Here is a 15,327-nt window from a genome sequence, read left to right as displayed (position 1 = left end):
AAACATAAGAAAGCCTCTTACTTAATAACAGCATACAGCAGGCACATCACATCCCCAGAACTCTAGGCACTTTTTAGGGGCATTTATTGGGTTTTAGGGCTTCAAAATGGTGTTTTTTGATTCCAGAAGTTCGGGTCCCATTAATTTCAATGGGGTTCTGGAATCCGAACCGAACTTTAGGGATATTCGGGTGTTCTGGTCGAACCGAAATTTTCAAAAGTTCGATCATCCCTAGTAAAGAATCTGGATAGGAAGTCCCTGATAACAAATAAGATCAAGGTAGAAGAGACAGGTCCCAATAATTATAGAATAGTGATGGACTATAGCATACAACATAAAAAGATTGAAAAAGTTATTGAGAAGCATTGGTCCATCTTAAAACAAGATAAAGTTCTAGGTCCGAATCTTCCGGAAAAAATGCTATTTGTTTATAGGAAAGCCCCTACCCTTAGGGATAGGTTGGCTCCTGGAGTTATTGATCCTCCTATCCAGAGAGAAAATAAACTATTTTCTTTTCTCACAGGTTTTTATGCCTGGTTTTATGTAGGACTTCTAAAGTAAACAATAAAAGACGTAAGGAATTTTCTTCCAGTGCTACAGGTCAAGTATACAAAATTGCTGACCTTATCACTTGCTCAACTACAGGAGTTGTTTATATGCTTGTGTGCAGCTGCGGGTTGCAGTTTATCGGACGCACATCAAGAGCATTGCATGTCCGTGTGGCCGAGCATATGAATAACATCAAGAAGGGTTTCAGATTTAATTCTGTCTCTAGACATTTCAGACAGTGCCACAATAGGGACCCACGAGACTTGAAGTTTTGGGGGTTGGAAAAAGTAAAAAAACATTGGAGAGGTGGAAATTTTGTTAGACAACTGAGTCGACGTGAATCCTATAGGATTTATGAGACGAAAGTCTCAGCACCAAGAGGGTTAAACGTCGATTTTGACTTGAATTGCTTTATATCCAACCGCTGATATGGGAGTATTTTATTAATATTAAGGTCTTTTATACTGTTGTTGATAATGATGTGATATTGAGGTCTTTAATACTATTGATGATACTGATGTGATTGTTTTTATTATTTTGTGAGCTTTGTAATCCGTGAGACAGTGGGTGTGCACTTACGGCTCCATCTTAAACAAAGAATTTTTATAGAAGAAATTTTATAGAAATTTTATTTAAGGAGTTTTAGGCTCCATTCACACCTGGGTGTTTTTGTTTCTGGAGTTTTTCAGGCGTTTGTTCAGGTGTTTTTCAGGCATTTTCAGGCGTTTTTTTGTTTTTTTTTTTAAGGCGTTTGGAGGCAGGCATGACATCTGACCTTCTGTATAGGGGTCCTCCTCTTCCTGTTTTTGTGTGTAGTGTTGGTGTGAGTCATTTGTGCTCTCCGTGCGCTCTCCTTTTGTTGGAAGAGTCTGCTATGAATGGTTTCCTCGCATGTGCAGCAGCTACACTACTGATACTGGAGGAAGAAGAGCAAGAAAAGAAGCGCAGATACTGGGTCCACCCTATTATTGCCAATAGAGAATAGCGTGGCCAGTTCTGGGCAATGTACAGTGATCTCCGAGTGCATGAAGAGAAATTCTTTGAGTACACGCGAATGTCTGTAAACAGGTGGGTTCATCTCCTCATGCACACAAAGCTTGTACAATCATAACAATGTGTGATATGTTATTTATCTACCAACAGTTTAGATGAGTTGCTTGGGATACTCTCTCCACATTTGCAGAGAGAAGACACCTTTTTTTGGAAGAGTATTCCACCGGTGGGAAGGCTCATCATCACACTGAGTAAGCAACAACCCACCTTCCTACCACACTCCCCATACCCTCTCTCCAGACCCCCATCTCTCACTCCCTACTAGGGATGATCGAACTTTTGAAAAGTTTGGTTCGACCAGAACACCCGAATTTCCCGAAAGTTCGGTTCGGATTCCAGAACCCCATTGAAATCAATGGAACCCGAACTTCTGGAATCAAAAAACACAATTTAGAAGCCCCTAAAAAGTGCCTAGGGTTCTGGGTCATGCCCTAGGGACTATTAATCACACAAAAAAAAGTTCTTAAAAATTGTCGTTTTTGATAGAGAGCCAATTATTGAAAAAATTATTGAAAAAAAAAAAAAGAGATTTCTTTGGATTTAGTGTCTGTATATATATATATATATACCCCTATACAGAAGTTCAGATGTCATGCCTGCCTCCAAAGATGCCCAAAAAACGCCCAATAAATGCCTGAAACAAAAATGCCCAGGTGTGAAAGGAGGGCAACACCATCCCTGCGCTACTGAAAATTCTAAGAAAAAGTATCTTTTTTTTATGGTTCTGTACATACTACAGAGCTGAAACTTCACAGGTACACTTTTTAGACCCCCCCAGAAACTAAATCCAAAGAAATCTATTTTTTTTATTTTTCAATAATTTTTTCAATAATTGGCTCTTTATCAAAAACGACAATTTTTAAGAACTTTTTTGTGTGATTAATAGTCCCTGGGGCATGACCCAGAACCCTAGGCACTTTTTAGGGGCATTTATTGGGATTTAGGGCTTCACAATGGTGTTTTATATATATATGGTTCGGTCACCCTGGCATAGCAGAGTCAGTTCACCCTAAACTACATTACGGTCACCCTGACATGGAAGAGTTCGGTCAACCTGGCATAGCAGAGTCAGTTCACCCTAAACTACACTACGGTCACCCTGACACTTAACACTTTCCCTACAAAAAGTAGATTATTGAATCTAACTATAGTGGTATATAGTACCCTATCCCTTTCCTCACACTAATAATTGCAAAATGACACTAGAGCAGCAGGAGTAACAGAAATGCTTCCACTCTATTCCACAGCCTCTCTATTACAGTGCTAGAGATTTGGCGGGGCTATGTTATATACTGGGGGGCGTATTCACTCCTGATTGGCCTCTGGACCCCCTAGTCACTCCAATCAGCTTTTACTGATGTTTCTGGGCCAATCACGGGCTTTTAAAGCCCAGTTCCTGTCCAATTCGGAATTTGGCCAAATTTCGAACAGCCAATGTTCGGGTCGAACCGATGGTCGACCCGAACCGTTCGATCATCCCTATTCCCTACCCCCCTTTTCCCCTCATTAGATCTCCCTTGGGAACATGCATTACATTGTAATACGTTCCCAATGCAGAATTTTCTGACCCACTCCCCGTGGCAGAAATATGGAGAGAATTTCCCCTTAGCTGACACTAGTTGAAAACAGTGCAACCCTAACCCCCTCCCCTGCAACCCTTACCTCCTACTCCCAACCTCCTCCCCACTTTCCCCTACCCACCATGAAGAATAGACACAAACACAGATGTTGCATAAAGTGTACTTGTAGCGCACAAATGTTTTTTTTTTTAAACTGTATGCTTAATATAACGTAACATAACAAAACAAGGAACCCCCCCCCCAGGAAAATGGGCAGACTGATAAGGCAACAGTAACCATTTTTCCAAAACAAGGTATGCAGAATATCCTCTTTGAACTATGAGACAGATGTATAGATGGTGTTCAGAGTGGCAACCTTTGCCTGGACCAGGCCTGGTGCAGGCAGAGGTTGCCACTCTGAACGCCATCTATAGGACCACACAGATGTGTGGCACCAGGGATAACCTCTTTTCTCTCCCTCAAGTCAGAGGAGAATGGGCAGACTGTGAGATAGGCACATTGAATTTGAGGCAAATGGGTTTCAGCAGCAGAAGACCACACAAGGTGCTACTCCAAAAAAAAAAAAAAAAGAAACATCATAGATTCTCAAATCTACGGGGTGAGGATGATATTGGGAAATTAATTGCACCATTCATTCCCATGGAAGGTGCAGTGGAAGAAGCAGGATGGGAGGATGTATTTGGTTGGCAACGAAAATCTCCAGAGGTAGATGATGACCTTGGGGAATTGTGCATGTAAAAAGGCTGGAATGGATGTGTGAATGTAGAAGATTGAGAGGGATGTTTCGAAAGGTGGGAGGTATCCTGGAAACTTGAGGGAACTGTGTTTGTGGGATAATGCTCATGGTGGTATGAGGATGGAGGAGGGGGATAAAAGCTGGGTTGGTAATGTTGGAAATATGTGTAGGGAGCAGGTTGTTGGCGTGAATGTGTATGTTGGAGCATGAGGACTAGTGGTATTATGAGTTGTTGACGGGGCGGGTGGGAGTTGTAAGGGTGTTGTTTTAGGGATAAATGCTGCAACTGTGTTCAGCAAAGCTCGACGCATTTCTAACTGGCTTGACTCAGGGACTTGTAGAACAAATTAATTTAAACTTTTTAAAAATGAAATACTTGGGCTGTCCATTCTTTGGGATAGGTTATCCATCAAATCTACCAGCCTATTAAATCGATCCTGCCCTCTGCCTCGAGTGGGCCTTGGCATCGAACGGCGCACCACTCCTGCCAGAGGGGTGACCACTTGAGCCGGAGGGGTGACTGATTGAGCCAGAGGGATGACCACTTCAGCTGGAGGAGTGACTAATTCAGCCCGAGGGGGTCAAGCTTTCGCCAGAAGATGCGACTGATTGGCTATCCAAATTTTCTGGCAGCATTTGAGGCATTGACTGGCTGGCTTCTCCATTAGGGCTCTCATATTCTTTCGGAGCAGCAGCAGCTTCTGTTTCCCATGAACTTTGGGTACTGTAAAGAAAAAAATAAACATGCTTTAGAATGTCTATATACTTTATATGTCATACTTACAAAGGAGCAAGACTTACCTGCTCATTTCCACAATTGGCCTTAAAAAATCTAACTCCTGCGCGTGGAGGTAATTAGGTGGTTCCTCGGCAGCTTGGCCACTTCGAAACTCCCTCAAGTGTCTACGAAATCTGATGTAAGCGTCTTTGATGCTTTTCCATTTTTTTTTAATTAGTAGTACTGCAAAACAAAACAAAATTAATTTTTTTTCTTTCTTCCACAGGTATCTAGCTAGTGGACAATCATTGGGCAGTTTGCACTTTTCTTTCATGGTTGGAAAATCCACTGCGAGCTATATAATACATGACACGTGCAGGGCATTCTGGGATGTGATGCACAATATGGTGATGGCAAAGCCTACAAAGGAGGAATGGCTATCTATATCAACTTTGTTTTGGGAGAGGTGCAATTTTCCGAACTGTGTTGGAGCGGTAGATGGAAAACATATTCGCATTGTTCAACCGATTGCAAGTGGAAGCAAATACTTTTATTAGAAGAAATATTTTTCTTTTTTCCTATTGGCAGTTGTGGATGCCAACTACTGCTTCCGATATGTTGATATTGGTTCCTATGGAAGTAGTTCAGACTCCAGCATCTTTGCCCACTCCACCTTCAGCCAGATGCTGCGTTCCAATGATCTGGACCTGCCTGCAAACTCCCCACTACCAGGAACCAATCACCCACCTGAACCCTATGTTTTCATTGGTGATGAAGCATTTGCATTAGGAGAGCACATGCTAAGGCCCTACTCCAGTAGAAATCTTAATGTTGAAAAGCGGGTATTCAATTACAGGCTGACTAGAGCAAGAAGAGTGGTGGAATGTGCCTTTGGCTTTCTTTCCAACAAATGGCGTATGTTGCACAGCGCAATTAATTTAAATATGCAGAATGCTATATGTGCAGTGAAGGCAGCGTGCATCTTGCACAATTTTGTAAGACAGCGGGATGGCGTTTGCACCCTTTGCAGAGGGCCCAATGGAGCGGCAGCCATGGGAGTACAAGTGGTGCCCATATTCGGGATGAGTTTGCCACTTTTTTCATGAATACTGGACAGGTTCCATGGCAACTGGAAGCCATTGAACATTGCTAAGATGCCAATTTCAAATACATTTGCATTAAGGACTTCCAATACTATATTTCTGTATTGCTGTGCACAATAAAGTTTTTTTTTCCTCAAATTTTGTGTTTTTTTTAATTTTATATGTCATCTTAGTCTTTAGTTTTCAAATCAGTCTTTTTTGACCATGCGATTTCCTTGCAGGTCGCATACCTGCCCTGCAATTTCACATGCGTGGGGGTGCCACATATTCTAAATGGCACCCCACGCATGTAAAATTGCAGGTCTGGACCCACAGTGAACTCCCGTGGTTTTTCTTTTTTGACCATGCGATTTCCTTGCAGGTCGTAGACCTGCCCTGCGATTTCACATGCGTAGGGGGGGGGAAACATGTGAAAAAAGTTCAACTCAGAACAGTGCAGTACAGGTAGTAGAACAACAAAAAATATTTTGGAAAAAAAAAAAGAACAACCAAAAATACATGACATGTGAGCAGACAGCTAGGAAAAAACATGGGTGCAGAAGACCTAGAAAACTTACCTTTATCATGCCTCTGGGTTTGCGTCAAATTGCACCACCGGAGAACCATTTGAGATGTGATCTCCTCCCACGCTCTAGTTTTGATGTTCCTTTTTTTATATTTGGGGTCTTTGGGGTCATAAATACAGGGATGTCCCCTCACCAAAGCAATAAAAGTTTCTGCTTCATACAGAAGGCTACTGTCCTCCATCTTGATCACAATGTGCTTCCTGTAAAAAGGGGGTGTGGAAAAGGTGTTGAGGGGGTATGAATAAGGGGTGGAGAGCAACTGTGTGGCTGAAAAACGCCGCAAAAACGCTGCAAAAAAACGCTCATGACAGTCTAGAGGCGTTTCCATTCATTTCTATGTGCAAAAACGCTGGTAATCAGCCCAAAAAGAAGCTCCTGTACTTTTTTGAGCGTTGGGCGTTTTGCTTCATGCGTTAAAACGCTCAGATGTGAACAGGGGCCATTTAAATGAATGGGGTTTTACTTGTTGGGCATTTTGGAACGTTTTTTTTTAGCGTTTTTGGAGCTGAAAAACGCTCAAAAACGCCCAGGTGTGAATGGAGCCTTAATAATAGTGTTATAATAATATTTATTGTCCCCTATCGTATTTATTTCCTGGTTTTAAATACATGGGTGTTTAGCACAATAATATTATTGTTTAATTTTACTTTTAAAATATAGTTAATAATGGTGGATAGTCATGCGTTTTTGTCCCCTATTGTGTTTCAAGATAAGAGGGATAACATTGCAGCCTATCATTTTTTTAGCCTTTGTACTATATTTATTTTAAAATTTACTTTTAAAATATAGTTAATAATGGTGGATAGTCATGCGTTTTTGTCCCCAATTGTGTTTCAAGATAAGAGGGTTAACATTGCAGCCTATCATTTTTTTAGCCTTTGTTCTATATTTATTTATCCCATTGTCCATTCTTTATATTCTTTATATCCATTAATTATGGCAGTTTATTTGAGGATGGGAAATGTTGTTGTAGTAAGGCTGCTACATTCTGGCTGTGTAAACAGGGGGTTAACTAGGGCAGTGCTGGTATGTTCTTTCCCGGCTTCAGATGGGTGTGTTGAGCCTCGTACACACGGCAGGGAATTTTTGTCCGACGACCGATCCGCCGATTTTCGGCTTGTTAGTATGATGCTTCCAACAACCGACTCCGACTTTTCGGCCAAAAAAAATCTGGTGTGCAGGCTATAAAATTTTTGTCGGCCGTCAACACAACGTCCGATTTTCAGTCAGTCAGTACAGATTTCGTCAGACAAAGATCTACTAATCGGAACACGCATGATCGGAAGCAAATAACGACCCGGAAGAATATTCTCAAGAAAACTAGCCATTGTATCAAGAAAGAACTTTCGTCTCGCGGCAGTCAAAAAAATATATTAAATGCGGAGCACATGCTCATCTTGGTTAATGTGAGACGAAGGAAGCTGTTGCTCATAATTGTATACTTTACAATTAAAGAGGCATGTGTTCTGTGATGATGATGATGATAATAATTTGGCTATTCTATATGGTGCATGTATTTTTTACAAATAATTGTTAAAACTCTTCACCATTCTCTTTGTTTTATGACTGCAAATATCTAACTATTGATGTGTCCCTTTATTCATTTTGGAATTAATGTATAAAACATATATTGCTGCTTACTCCCAATATGCTAAATATTAAAAAATAAAGATAGGCAAGTAGTTTGTTTATCATTATATTTATTTTATAAATAAAGAAATTCCAACATAAATATAGATATACTCTCCGTATTCAAAATATAACAAAAACAAAGGGCATTTCCTCCTCATATAAACTATAAATAAATAAAAAGGGGTAACAGAAAAAACATGTTATTCCCAGTTATAAATAACAAGAATTTATAAGTATAGTCATGTGACCATGGGGGTAGGTGGGGATCAGGGGCATATTGCCACTGACTGCCATGTGGCAGTTGTGGCTGTGGTGGAGGTTGTGGCTGGGGTTGCTGTGGTGGAGGTGGAGATGGAGGGGGTGGTTGAAAATCAGAGAGGTGGGTGTGCTCATGAATTTCTTCCAACACCCCTCTATTGAGCACCCGAGGATGAGGAGCTCTGCCCTTTGCCGCTGCTGCACAGTCATTTGGCGCAATTTGTTGGTAGTGAGAGAGCCAAATGACTCTTCCTCATCTGGCTTCCTCTTGAGGGCTATAGAGGCCTGGCTCAGAAAAGCTGTAGTTATATCCTCCAAATTTTTGCTTTTCATTCTGCGTTTTAGTGGAGGTTGGATGGATACAGACGGCTCCACAGACTCCTGGCTTGCACTTGCCTCCTCCACAGTGACACTTTCCTGTTGATGAAATTAACAATTTATTATAATGTTATAGTGTATATAAAAAGTCATGTTTTTTGGATTATTTTAACCAAATAGCAGACTTTACATTAAGGGTGAATTATTGTCTTGATAATATTTTTATTGCATCATTATCTTTATTGCAGACAATATATTGTGAAATGCTATACCTGTGTCAAGTTTGGCTCCAGGATATCTTTCTCCTGGCTTGCAGCACATGAGCCCTCTGCCGAAGTGGAAGGGAGCATTGACAGGGATGGCCTGGATTCGGCATGTTCCGTCAGGAACCGCAGGCTCTCGAAATACCAGAGCCTTGGGATGTAGACTTCCTCGGTACCAGCTCCTGACTTCTCCGACTTTTTAATTTTGTTTGGCTCCCTTTTGTAGGTTGTGCGGAGGTTTCCGATTTTGCCCTTGACATAATTGATGTCAGCATTAGGGCAAATCGGTTTGCATAACTCCGCCAATTTTTGGTAGGCCTCACTTTTTAATTGTTTGTTGGAATAATCCCGGCTCTTGATCTTCCACAAACATGGCAATTTGCGGTATTCATCAATGAATGTTTGCAAAAATTCTGGAGAGGTAAATTTGTCAACCATTATGATGTATATATGCCTGCAAGACACAACACAACATAAAACATAGTCAAAGATCATGTATTTTGTAACATAATAAAGATAGGCCCAATATAAGCTGTATAGGGCCCAAAACACCCGCTTTTGAATCAAAAGTTGTACCTTTGTTTGTTAGGAAGAATCGTGGTTCGCCGATCGATCGCGCTCCTCAAAACGATCTGTCCAATGGCGAATCAACGAGCGAACGATCTGGCGTCCTTTAAATACAGCGCATGCGTCAACTCTGCCTCCAGTGGCATGCTGACGCAGGGGCGTGTACGTGCCGAATATTAAGCTGCATGCGACACACACACACGTGAGTCAGCGGAAGATTAGTGGAGGAGATGGCGGAATCGCGGAGATCCAGTGAAGGCCGCAGTGGTTGGGCAAAGAAAAAAACAAAAGCCACACCTATGAGCAAGGGTGAAATGGTGGAGATGGTGGCCATACTAGAAAAAAATTACTATGATGGCAGGCTGCAGAATTATGAAAGGCTCAACTCCAGAAAAGACAGAATTCTGGATAAGGTGATCTCAGCTTTAAACAAGATTTATGGGGTGGATCGATCAAAGGACCAAATAAGAAAAAGATGGTCAGATCTTAAACATCGGGAGCAAGAACAGCTAGGTCACATCCATCATATCCTGAAAAAAGTAAGCAACATTTTTTTTTCAAGCAATATGTATTGGGTATATTTGGTGTATGTTGTATAGAAATGTTTCCTGACAGACTCCATGGCAGCACACGTATGGGTAGGCTCCGCCTCCTCTCCTACCCTATAGGACCCCACTCCCATAAATCTTTGCTCCATACCAGGAGCCGTGTTCCTTTTTCGTCCTCCTCCTGCGAGAAGGAAGTCTTACCTTATAGGACGTCTATCGGTTTCAGGCGAGCTGGTGGCGTGTGGACCTTGTTGATGTCGGATGCCTCCTGTTTTATGTCCAGCAATCTCGATATTTATCGGGTGGACCCGGGCAATATTATTTTAAAATGCTGAAGATGCCGTAAATCCTGAATGAGAGGTGGGCTGCATTGATGGCCAATACGTCCTTGCTATTGAGCGGATAGGCCCTGATGCCCTGTCACACACGCATGAATTCATCCAGGCCTGAGACTGTTCGGTTATCGTCATGGTGGTAAAGTATAAAACTTTCTTTTGGTTTCATTGCATTTCCTGTTTGTGGTCGGTGGAGCGCTCCTGCATTCCAGATCGTCGCTTAGGCTCCTCCCCCTGCCTCGCTGGACCTTCAATTGGTTGTCCAGGATGAGGCTTGGCCCTGGTATCGTCTGCGCATGCGCGCGCATCGCTCCCGATCTCCTATGACGATATTGCGTCGTTTGTGGCGTGGCTTTGCGGCGCCTGGGAGATTTAAGCAGCTGTCATTCCTGTTTACAATGGGATGTCTGCGGGCGTTGCGGTGGCTTCCCCGTGCTGTTTCTCTGCTCTTCAGCGGTGAGTCATGCTTTGATCCAGGTGCCATTTGGGGTAAAAGGGTTGGTGTGGAGACGAAAGTCAGTACATGTATGCTTACTTTCTTCCTGTGCAGGCTTTTGCTTCTATCTGCAAATGGATGCTTCACCACCCCCCGGTGGCCAGTCCCTGAGCAACAGGTGAGCTAGTTTTTCTTAACCCTTACCTGCTTGCGTTGGCTGGTGGAATGGAGCCTAAGTGTGTTTTTCTTTCCCTATTCAGCCCTTTTAGGTCTGACCAACGCCCTATTTCTGGATCAAAGGATCGTTCTCCTTCAGCCCATCTGCATTCTTCATCAAAGTCTGGTCATAGGTCTAGCTCCAGGTCTAAACGACATGAGCACACTTCCAGTTCAGTCGCTCCGCGGCAATCCCGCCATTCTGACCGCAGTTCAGGGAAATCATGCTGGGGCTGTCGAGCCCATATCCCTGAGCATAGATCCCTATGTGATACCTGTTATTCCAGGGTTTTGAGGGAAAAGCAAGACACTGCACAACCAGTGGAGGCTATGGTCAGGCGGATTGTAAAAGAATCCCTTAGAGATTGGGATTCGAGCAGGCTTTCGGGTCACTCTTCAGAGGCTCCTGGTTTCCTCCCAAGGGATGAAGTGGAGCCAGGTACTTCACAACCAAGTCGTCTGTCAGAAGATTCTACAGACAGTGAAGATGATTTGGCAGACCAGAATGTAGGTTTTGAATTTGCTATGGTCCCACCGCTAGTTAAGGCGGTTAAGGAGGCATTAAAATGGGAAGATCCAGCTGAGTCCCCAGCTAAACAGAAGAAATACTTCAAACATCTCAAAAAAGAGCGTTCCCATTTTCCCCTCCTAGGGGAATTGGGAGAAATTATTACAGACGAGTGGCAGGGAGTTGAAAAGAGAAACTCTTTGTCATCTAAGGTCTCCAGAATGTATCCCTTTAAGGATGATAAGGTGAAACATCTAGACTCCGCTCCCACGGTGGATGCGGCCTTGATGAGGTTGGTGAAACACGTAACCTTACCATTGGAAGACTCAGTCTCATTCAAAGACGCTCTTGACAGGCGGATTGACACAGATCTTAAGAAGATTTATCTCTCCGCAGGTATGGCGTGTAAGCCGGCTCTGGCTTTGGCAGCCACATCCAAGGCAATGGAAGCCTGGGTAGACAGCGTGGAGGCTACACTTCAGAGTGTCTCCGAAGAGGTGGCCAGGAGTTCAGCCATTCAGGAGTTGAGACTGGCAACGGCTTTCTTGGGTGAGGCATCCATTGATATAATCCGCTTGGCGGCGCGGGTCATGCTGTCCTCTGTCACGGCCAAACGCGCCTTGTGGTTGCGCCCCTGGTTGGCCGACCCTGCCTCTAAGCAGGCCTGGTGCAAAATTCCCTTTGAGGGTTCCTCCCTCTTTGGTAATAAACTGGACAGTACTATTACCCGTGCCACTGGTGGTAAATCTGGTTTCCTTCCCCAGGATCGCCGGTTGATAGATCAGAGAAGACCTCAAAACAGACAAAATCCTGATCGTGCCAGAGAGGCCCGTTTTTACAGGCCCGGTCGTGAGTTCAGGAAGAACTGGAAGCGCCCTCAGTCTACAGGGCAGAAGTTCTCCAAAGGAAAATCTTCAGCAAGCCGAGAGGCGACGAAGTCTTTTTGACATCGAACCTGTCCAGACTGTGCGGGTAGGCGCACGCTTGCTTCAGTTTGCGCACGTCTGGGCAGCCTCGATCGAAGATCAATGGGCCGTCAGAACCGTATCACACGGACATGTGTGGATTTTCGACAGAAGCCCCATTCTTCGCTTCATTCCTACGGCCTTACCCCGTTCAGAAGAGAAGAAGTCAACTCTTCTTACATTTGTAGAATCCCTGGTTGCCCAGGGTGCGGCAGTGCCTGTCCCAACCGAGGAACAGTTCCAAGGCATCTACTCTCCGCTCTTCATGGTCTTGAAGAAAAGCGGCTCTTGGAGGCCGGTTATAGACCTAACACACCTAAACACCTTCATCAAGAAAGAGAGGTTCAGGATGGAAACACTTTTTACAATTCGGCAAGTGGTACAGCCAGAGGATTGGATGATATCCATAGACTTGAAAGATGCCTACTTTCACGTCCCAGTCGCAGCAGAAATGCAAAAATTTCTCCGATTCGCAGTGGGTCAGGTGCATCTTCAATTTACCTGTCTCCCTTTCGGGCTTACCACATCACCTCGAATCTTTTCCAAAATCTTACTGGCTGTAGTAGCCCTGATCAGAGCAAAAGGGATTCGTCTTTACCATTACTTGGACGACTTGCTCCTTCTGTCAGAACATCAGGATCAAATTCTGCTTCACAGATCTCAAGTAATTTCCACCCTTCAAGAGTTCGGGTGGCTCCTGAATTTGGAAAAAAGTCATCTGGAACCCACTAAGTCGTTGGTCTTCCTAGGGGACCTCTTCAACACTTCCAGAGGCACTATCTCCCTTCCATTAGAGAAGATTCCGACAATTCGCAACAGGATTCGTCCGGCATTATCAGCCTCTCATCTCCGGGCGTCCCAGTGCATGAAGATAATTGGGACCATGGTTTCCACGGCTCCCATGGTGAAGTGGACACAGTGGAAGATGAGGCCCTTTCAGATGGGATTCCTCCAACAATGGAATTTCGAGAATCCAGAAGTCCTCATTCGGATAACTACGTCCATGAAGGACAGCTTAACCTGGTGGCTTCAGCGAAAGAATCTTTTAAACTGCCATTCAATCGTTCCAGCGTCCTGGTTGGTCATGACCTCGGACGCCAGCAGGACGGGATGGGGAGCGCATTGCCTGTCGGAGGTGGCCCAGGGCAGATGGGACTTCCCTACATACGGGGTGGTCTCAAATGTGCTGGAGCTTCGGGCAGCGTTCTGTGCTCTCCAGGCCTTTCAGCATCTGGCGACCGATGCCTCGGTCCTCCTAAGACTGGACAATACGACAGCCGTCGCCTACATCAAGAGACAAGGGGGCACCCGCAGTCCTTCTCTTCTGAAAGAAGTGAAACCTATTATGGATTGGGCTCAAAGACATCTTACATAGTTACATAGTTACATAGTAGGTGAGGTTGAATAAAGACAATAGTCCATCCAGTTCAACCTGTGTAGGTGTGTGTGACTGTAATCATCTAACATAGCCCTCAATCTCCTGATCCTTGAGATGTAAGTCTAAGAGTCTTTTGAAAGTCACCATACTACCCGCAGAAACCACCTCTTGTGGTAGACAATTCCACAATCTTGTAGCCCTAACAGTAAAGAACCCCCCACGTTGCCTGAGGTTAAAACGCTTCTCCTCTAATCGCATTGTATGTCCTCGAGTCCTCATGCAATTCCTTCGAATGAACAGCTTTTCTTCTAAGCTGAGATCCCCATTAAGATATTTATAAATTGCTATCATGTCCCCTCTCAGACGTCTTTTCTCCAGGGAAAATAAATCGAGCGATTGCAGCCATTCTTCATAGGTAAGGTCCTCCAACCCCCTAATCAGTTTAGTTGCCCTTCTCTGGACTTTCTCCAGCTCCAACACATCCCTCCTGAGGACTGGCGACCAGAACTGGACAGAATACTCCAGATGCGGTCGGACCAGAGTTTTATAAAGTGGAAGGATTATAGTCTTATCTCTGGAATACATCCCTTTCTTTATGCATGCTAATATTCTGTTGGCTTTGGAAGCTGCCGCTTGGCATTGCATGCTGTTGCCTAATCTATCATCAACTAAGACTCCCAGATCTTTCTCCATTTTTGATTCCCCCAAGGGTTCCCCTCCTAACGTGTATTGTGTTTTTATGTTTTTGGTCCCCAAGTGCAAAACCTTACACTTCTCCACATTAAACCTCATTTTCCATGTCGTTGCCCACTCCGTAATTTTGTCCAGGTCATTCTGTAGGATATCTGCTTCATGCTGTGCAGTTATTGCCCTGGCCAATTTTGTGTCATCTGCAAAAACTGATAACGAACTACTGATCCCTTCCTCAATGCTGTTTATGAATAAATTGAACAAGGTTGGTCCCAGGACTGAGCCCTGGGGCACCCCACTTACTACCTCAGACCAGTCTGAGTATGCGCTGTTTATTACTACCCTTTGGACACGGCCTTTTAGCCAATTCCGTATCCAAGAGCAAACCCTGCTGTCGATACCTGCAGACCTTATTTTATAAATTAAGCGCTTGTGGGGAACTGTATCAAACGCCTAGCGAAATCCAAGTACACCACATCCACTGGTCTCCCCCTATCTAGCTCACAGCTCACTTCCTCGTAGAATGCTAAGAGATTGGTTTGACAAGATCGCCCATTTGTAAACCGGTGCTGGTTACTACTGATGATGTTGTTGTCTTTAGCATACTCTACGATATAGTCCCTTATCATCCCCTCCAAAAGTTTACATATTATTGATGTCAGACTGACAGGCCTATAATTTCCCGGGATATGTCTCTGGCCCTTTTTGAATATCGGAATCACGTTAGCCTTCCTCCAATCCCCTGGTACATCTCCTGTCCTAATACTGTCAGCAAAGATCAGGAACAGTGGTCTAGATATAACCATACTGAGTTCCTTGAGCACTCTCGGATGTACGCCATCCGGGCCTGGTGATTTGTTTGTGTTAAGTTTATCCAGTCTTTCCCTGATTTCCCCCTCTGTTAGCCA

The 15,327-nt window shown here is 43.9% G+C and overlaps 1 pseudogene across 1 annotated transcript; it reads left to right on the top strand.

Annotated features, from left to right (window-relative positions):
- Positions 1–1,552: 1,552 nt before the first annotated feature.
- On the top strand, positions 1,553–9,073 carry LOC309565987 (annotated as a pseudogene). Its single transcript has 3 exons — positions 1,553–1,617; positions 4,923–5,551; positions 9,003–9,073. The product of its transcript is annotated as an uncharacterized misc_RNA (transcript).
- The last annotated feature ends 6,254 nt before the right edge of the window (positions 9,074–15,327 follow it).

The sequence above is a fragment of the Pelophylax lessonae genome, assembly GCF_965119305.1.
Source record: "Pelophylax lessonae genome assembly, chromosome: 10".
Lineage (NCBI taxonomy): Eukaryota > Metazoa > Chordata > Amphibia > Anura > Ranidae > Pelophylax > Pelophylax lessonae.
The sequence above is the reverse complement of the archived record's forward strand: the minus strand, read 5'-3'. Positions and strand labels throughout refer to the sequence as shown.